We start from the raw sequence: 7169 nt of genomic DNA on the forward strand, positions 1-7169 counted from the left end.
ATTTATATTGAGAATAGTTAAAAAAAAATCTGGCAGCACAAGAGAATAGAAAATTTGGAACGGAATCCAACCATTAAATTCATCGATTAAATCCACAAGTCGGATTTGTGGCATGGTGCCTTGAGTGATGCTCAGGCCCTATTTTTATCGAACCTAGGCGTAGGTAACGCTACAAGCTTCGACGTGGTACTATTGTTTACTAAGCTTCGCTTAACGAGATGTAGGAACAACTGAATTGTCCTTTGGTACTCTTTTGAACAATGACCCTGTTGCATACAGAGAAACGAAATGATGCTTCTGTCTACTGTATCCGCATATATTCTGAACAGCATCTGGACCAAATTCAACATAGGACACGTCACTTACACGCACTTGAATTAACAGTAAAAATTGACGCTCTGGGTCCATATTATGTGTTCTGTGGGCCTCTATGTACGCCTGTATTTACTAAATGTTTATTTCTTTTAAAAATATAATTCGTTACTCTTAGAGTCCTACTGCTTACTAGCAACACAGATTCTTGCAACACCCGTAAAATTAAAAGTGACATTCTGAAGATTAAACTCGCTCACCAAAATTGTTTTCAGTTGACAATAAAAGTTAATGGCAAGCAGTATTACACTAGATGTTTGCAATAACTTTGGAGGAGGATGTCGTCAGCCTCAAAAACAGTGTTCAGAACGTGAATAGACATATTTCTTACTATCTGTGTCATTCTAAGTGTCAAGCCCGTAGAATTCATGGTCTAAACGCCGTCCACTAAGAACAGCGGACTCCATTGTTGCCTTCGTGTATTTTTGATGCGTGTGTTCTTCAAGGTAGTCTTGACCTAGAAAATGTACGTGTCCTACGAGAAAACACATAGTGGACGATTGTGGTCGTTTGAGACGTCTCACAATATTTCACTAACCTGATGACGTGTGTGAATTAACCATTTCTTCGGCTCTGACGTGCCCTAAAACCGCCAGATCAATAATAACAAACTGGTCGAGAAGTGGAAACTCCCTCTGGCCATATTACGCGGGTCATTTATGAAGTTCAGCCAACAGTCCAGGTAATGCTCCAGACGTTAAGGAACCGGTCGTAAACGTCTTCCTATTCGGGTCTACGGCTCCCGCCAAAGTTCTGGCATCATCGGGAATTACCTTCCTTCCCCGCGCTCAATCCTCCGGCAGTGAACCTGAGGGCCAGGAGGAACGTTATGGACTTAGTTCCCTCTCTACGTCGTTTCCACAGCTGCTGCCACTAACAATCTTGCCTCTTGAACATGATGAGCTACGCTGTTGCTCGCCCTATTTGCAAATTCCGTACAGTTACATAGAATTCATTCGAATCATAATTTGGTTATATTTTGTACGTTTCTGTGGTAAAAGGAGGAATTTTCATTGACGGTAGAGAGAAAAGTAAGAAACTTCATCTCGAAATTACTCTGTCAAAAGCTGAAGACCATAACCAGTTCAACAAATTAAAAAAAAAATAGTAACTTCACAGCTAAAAGGCTGTAATACCTCCACAATCGTCGTTAACAATGGCGATGTGCTGTGCCAAGAGCTTTATGTACGCAGGAAAGATCATTGGCCAGCCCCTAACGGCACTATAAATAGCACAGGTTGATCTGCTTTCAAAGACCTGCCAGCGTAGCCGAGAGCGCTAACGCTGTGCTTCCTGGACTCGGTAGGCGCGCCGGCCCCGGATCGAATCCGCCCGGTGGATTAATGACGAGGGCCAATGTGCCGGGCAGCGTGGATGTGATTTTTAGGCGGTTTTCCACATCCCGCTAAGTGAATACCCGGCTGGTCCTCATGTTTCGCCTCAGTTACACGGCACGCAGACATCTGAAAACTTTCGCACTATTCCATGGATTACACTCGTTGCAGACAGTTGGATACAGTAATTCCGTCCCGGGTGGTACGGGGTGGCGGCAGCAAGGGTATCCGGCCACCCCTTAAACATTAACATACCAAATCCGATTAACGATGGCTGACCCTCCGTAACTGTGGGACAAGGCTCAAACGATAGACAGACAGACAGATAGATAGATAGATAGAATAGACCTGATTTCAAAGGATCCTGTCCACTTCGTGTTTGATACATTGGTTCTAGAGATTTCCAGTGAGGTCAAGAATTGTCAGATTGGTTCTGATGTGTAAGTAATCACGAATGTTCCGCATGACAAGGAATCATAGCAAGCGTCGGCTCTGTTCAACCGCGCCACCCACTGCCTCCGCGCCATCTTCGGCTAATTCGTACTGCAGCTGGGGTTTTGTAAGATAGTATAGTCTCAAGACTTCCTCTCTGATCCATGACCGTCCAAGTTTTCACGACTCTCTTAAATCTAAACCAAAATACAGTGGACACAGCGAAGCTGATTGGGGAGTGCTAACGTGCTGTGAAAATTAAATCGTATTTCCATAAATAACAATTTGTCATCTTTTAAACAAAACAGTAGCTTAACAGCAAAAATAACCATTAAAGTAGAAGGATCAGTAACCCTTAAGCGAAAATTTAGGTGAAATACCATAAAGTACAATTTCCAAAATGTTAAAGACACAGAAAAACTTTGTGACTAAAACAAATTAAAAAAACTAGTCAAGGCAACATTAGCAATGTGTAACCAAGAGCTGCAGGTCAAGCGATGACAATAATAATAATTATAAAAATGTAGAATATCTACATTTTCCTCCTAAGAAGAATCAGATTGTACAGAACAGTTCACCAGAACACAAGAGGGCTCGCCAAAACTACGTCTATAATGTTTATCCAGTACGCCCCTACACGCTGTTGCCGACGGACAGGCTAAACTTTTTTTTAGCGCAATTAATTTTCCTGCTCACTGCCAAAACGATGTTTGTGTTAAATGAGAGCTCTTAAAATGTTAAACATACATAGACTACTGAACGCTGTGAACGCGAAAATGATGTTAAATTTTAAAACACTCTGCAGTCGGCAAGTGCAATAATACACAAACAGCAACACGATAATTCTACCAAATATTTTCACAAACAGATCTAGCAAAAGGATTTGACAGCAGCGTCCGTGAATAACGAAGATTACTATGTCATTCAGACTATAACAAAAGTTATGAAATTAACTGTGAGTAACTGGTAGATACTATAGCAAAATATCACCGGCGAGGATGGCAGTAGATTAAAAAAGAATCACTTTGAGGCAACTAATTTATTTTAAAGGTTCAATTAGAGGAACCAACAGTTGGAACAATTAATGGCTGTTTTCAGTCAACAACACAGACGCAAAATGCAGCGGCTGAAGCCCAATTAGGCAGCACAGGGAGACAAACTCGCAACGTGATAGTTCCACAAGAGGCGAGCACATTCAAATGCAGCAGAATAGTAAGCAACTTATAGAAAAATACGTAAGTGAAGTAGCTGGCCAGCTGTTTTCCAAAGACATAAGGTACCTCTATCCAATGGTATATCAAGGGTGAAACAAAACTCAGAGATACATCTTGTCCCCATTTTTTCCACTTTGAATTACCTGTGAACTTAGCCCCATTCAGAGGCACGCAGGACAATACAGCAAGACTTGCTTCCACGCTCCCTCTTGAATTTAGCACAATGATAATGACGAAGGGACCGTTAGCTCCCCTGAAACATACATACCGAATTAGTCCTAATATCAGTAATACAAGAAAACACATGCAACAAAGTTAGTGCCTACAAGAAATACAAACGGTAAGAAAGTTTTAGAACAATTATTGGAGCAAGCGGCTCCTTAGACAACACGAAAACGCGGAACTTGTGCAGTCCCTCAGCGGTGTGACAGTAGAATTCTGAAATTATGAATGTTATACGTAATGGCTAGCCCATGTTCATCACAATGCTGGAAACGCCCTCAAAATGGCTAGAGATACCCTAGTACAGAACCAAATAAGCCTATACACGCCCAGGAGTATACCAGACTAGCCACAGCGAAATCACCCGCAAACTAGATACCCGGGGCTGCAACACTTGTTTATCAAATTCGAACTGGGGTTCATATAGCTGGATGGGGGGGGGGGGGGGGTTCTCCATAAAAATCAAAGATCCTGAAGCGAGGTGAATATCCAAGCCAAGTTTGCTTCCTCCAAAAGGTTGAGTGACTGAATTCCAACTGGCATCGCTACGCCAACAACACACATTCAAAACCGGACTACCGGCGCACACGGGGATGTCAACACGTACCTGACATCAGCGGATACCGAACAATACACGGTTCCGCCGACAAGACCACACGAGGATCCCGCAAATGTCCATATATTGGCGTTCCGCGGATCCCCTCTGCCCCATGGTTGGAAGACGTCCTTCGGAGACCCAGCAAGTGCTCAGAGACATTCTTGTGTACGGCTACTATCGATATAAGCGTCGGGTCTCGATGTGGAAGCCTACGGCTCAATAATGTATTCCTTATGTATGGCAAAGGAGACTTTGGAAACTATCATCATAAAAAATTAACCTGGGTACATACGTTAAATTTTTCAAAATCCTGGAATGCAAATCGTATCAGAAAATGTAAGAAGTCACTCTACTCAGCATCAAGAGACACAGATCATGACAACGTAAGTCACAATATAAAGCGCACTATTAAATAAAAACTTCATTATCTGCACATCAAAATGCATTTTGTAAGTAAAAAACAAGCTCTTCCACTATAACAACGATTTGGAACACAGTAAAATAAAGGTGGTGGGGAAAAAAGATTCAGGAGGCGGAGGGAACTTCATCAACAACATATAATGAACTGATTAAAGAGTGGCAAAAATTTCTGACACATTTAAAACGTTTTTCTGTCTTTTTTTCTGTCCTTGATTTAGCCTAAAGATTTTAAGAGAGGCAATAGAAAAAAAGGTTTGATAAAATCCAACTGCATCCTAGATCTGAAACACAAGCGTTAATTGTAATGAACATTTTCAAAAAGAAATGTCCTAGTGGCTACGATGAAATCAACAGAGACATAATTAAATGTTGTTTGTTGATTTTGTAATTTATAAGGGGGGATCAAAAAGTTTCCGTTCGAAGGCCGAACAGTTCAGAATCAGCATGCCAAGCAGGCAAAATCGCCATGAGCACCAAGACACTCAACCCACCGACGCACGACGTTGTATATATACACCCTTTTGGTAGAACACCGTGTCCTGCTGCATGGAGAAGTTCGTAATTCCCTGCTGCACATCCTCACCCGACAGGAACAGTCGGCCCTTAAAAGCCATTTTTAAGGGACCGAAGACGAGATAATCGCATGGGAAGTGATGAGGACTATCGGGCGGGTGCTCGAGTATCTCCATTTGTCCTCAGTGGATGAGGGTAGACCTTTCAGTTCGCTGGGCGTCTTGTGTCGAACAGCGACCAACATGGAACTTGGTGTACAGCTCCACTGACATGCTAACTTAGTCACTTTCTTCGGTCTCTGACGGATGTCTGCCAGTACTTGTCTTCCGGCAGCCGGGAAAAAGATAACAGAACCTTGGATCTGTTTGGAGGAATTTGGCATTAACGTCCCCACGGTTGATGCTTGTACCCGTGGTATAGGGGTAGCATCTTTGATTCCTAATCAAAACGTCTTCGGTCCCTAGTTTGATTCCCGCCGCTGTTTAAATTTTGATTAATAATCATCATTGGCGGCCGAAGACTTCCGGCATAAGAAGTCACCCTCATTCTGCCAACGGGCGGAGGAGCGGACGGCGGTTCAGGGCATTCTCTTGTCCTGTGGGTGGGAAACTGCCCCTAAAGGCGAAAGAATCACCAGGGATCAACGAATGAGGATGCAGAAGGCAATGGAAACCACTGCATTAAAGGCACGAAAAGTGTTGGCACATGATATGTGACCTATAATTGAAGAAGTGTCATAATGATCTCGTTCTGCAGGTAAGGGTGAGGAATGTCAGAAGCTTGTATGTGGCAGGGAAACTAGAAAATCTGAAAAGGGAAATGCAAAGGCTCAATCTAGATGTAGTGTGAAACAGTCAAAGGAATGGAAAGATGATAAGGATTTATGGTTAGATGAGCATAGGGTGATATCAACAGCATCAGAAAATGGTGTGAGTAGGATTCGTTATGAATAGGAAGGTGGGGCAGAGAGTGTGTTTCTGTGGACAGTTCAGAAACAGGGTCGTTCTTATCAGACTCGACAGCAAACCAACACCGATAACGATAGTTCAGGTATATATGCCGACGACGCGAGTTGAAGATGAAGAAACAGTGAAAGTGTATGAGGGTATTGAAAGTGTAATACAGTATGTAAAGGGGGATGAAAATCTAATAGTCATGGGGGACTGGAATGCAGTTTTAGTGGATTGAGTAGTAGAAAAGTGTTGGCACATATAGGAGAGTATGGCCTTGGGACAAAGAATGAGAGAGGAGAAAGACTAATTGAGTTCTGTAACAAGTTTCAGCTAGTAATAACGAATACCCTGTTCAAGAATCACAAGAGGAGGAGGTATACTTGGAAAAGGCCGGGTGATACGGGAAGTTTTCAGTTAGATTACATCATGTCAGACAGTGATTCCGAAATCAGGTACTGTACTGTAAGGCGTACCCAGGAGCATATATAGACTCAGATCACAATATAGTGTGATGAAGAGTAGGCTAAAATTTAAGACGTTAGTCAGCAAGAATCAAAACGCAAAGAAGTGGGATACGGAAGTACTAAGGAATGTAAGATACGCTTGAAGTTCTCTAAGGCTATAGATACAACAATAACGAATAGCTCAGTAGGCAGTACAGTTGAAGCGGAAGGGCCATCATAGAAGTTGGGAAGGAAGACATAGGTACAAAGAAAGCAACTGGAAGAAACCATGGATAACAGAGGAAATACTTGAACTGATCGATGAAAGGAGGAGGTACAACAATGTTCCGGGAAACTCAGGAATACAGAAATAGAAGTCGCCGAGGAATGAAATAAGTAGGAAGTGTAGGGAAGCTAAGGCGAAATGGCTTCATGAAAAATGTGAAGACATCGAATAAGAAATGATTGTTGGAAGGAAAGACTCAGCATACAGTGTAATATGCACGTCACTATATTCTAGCCACAAGATGTTAAAATGAACTAAGTGAACAAACTCCAACAAATACTATAGATTCTACGTGTAAAAGGACTGTATTGTGTAAAAATGACGATAATTATTTCATTATTTCTGTAATAATTTAATTTCTGTGTGAATTAAAATTATTATC

This window comes from Schistocerca serialis, chromosome 6 (genome assembly GCF_023864345.2).
Source record: "Schistocerca serialis cubense isolate TAMUIC-IGC-003099 chromosome 6, iqSchSeri2.2, whole genome shotgun sequence".
Lineage (NCBI taxonomy): Eukaryota > Metazoa > Arthropoda > Insecta > Orthoptera > Acrididae > Schistocerca > Schistocerca serialis.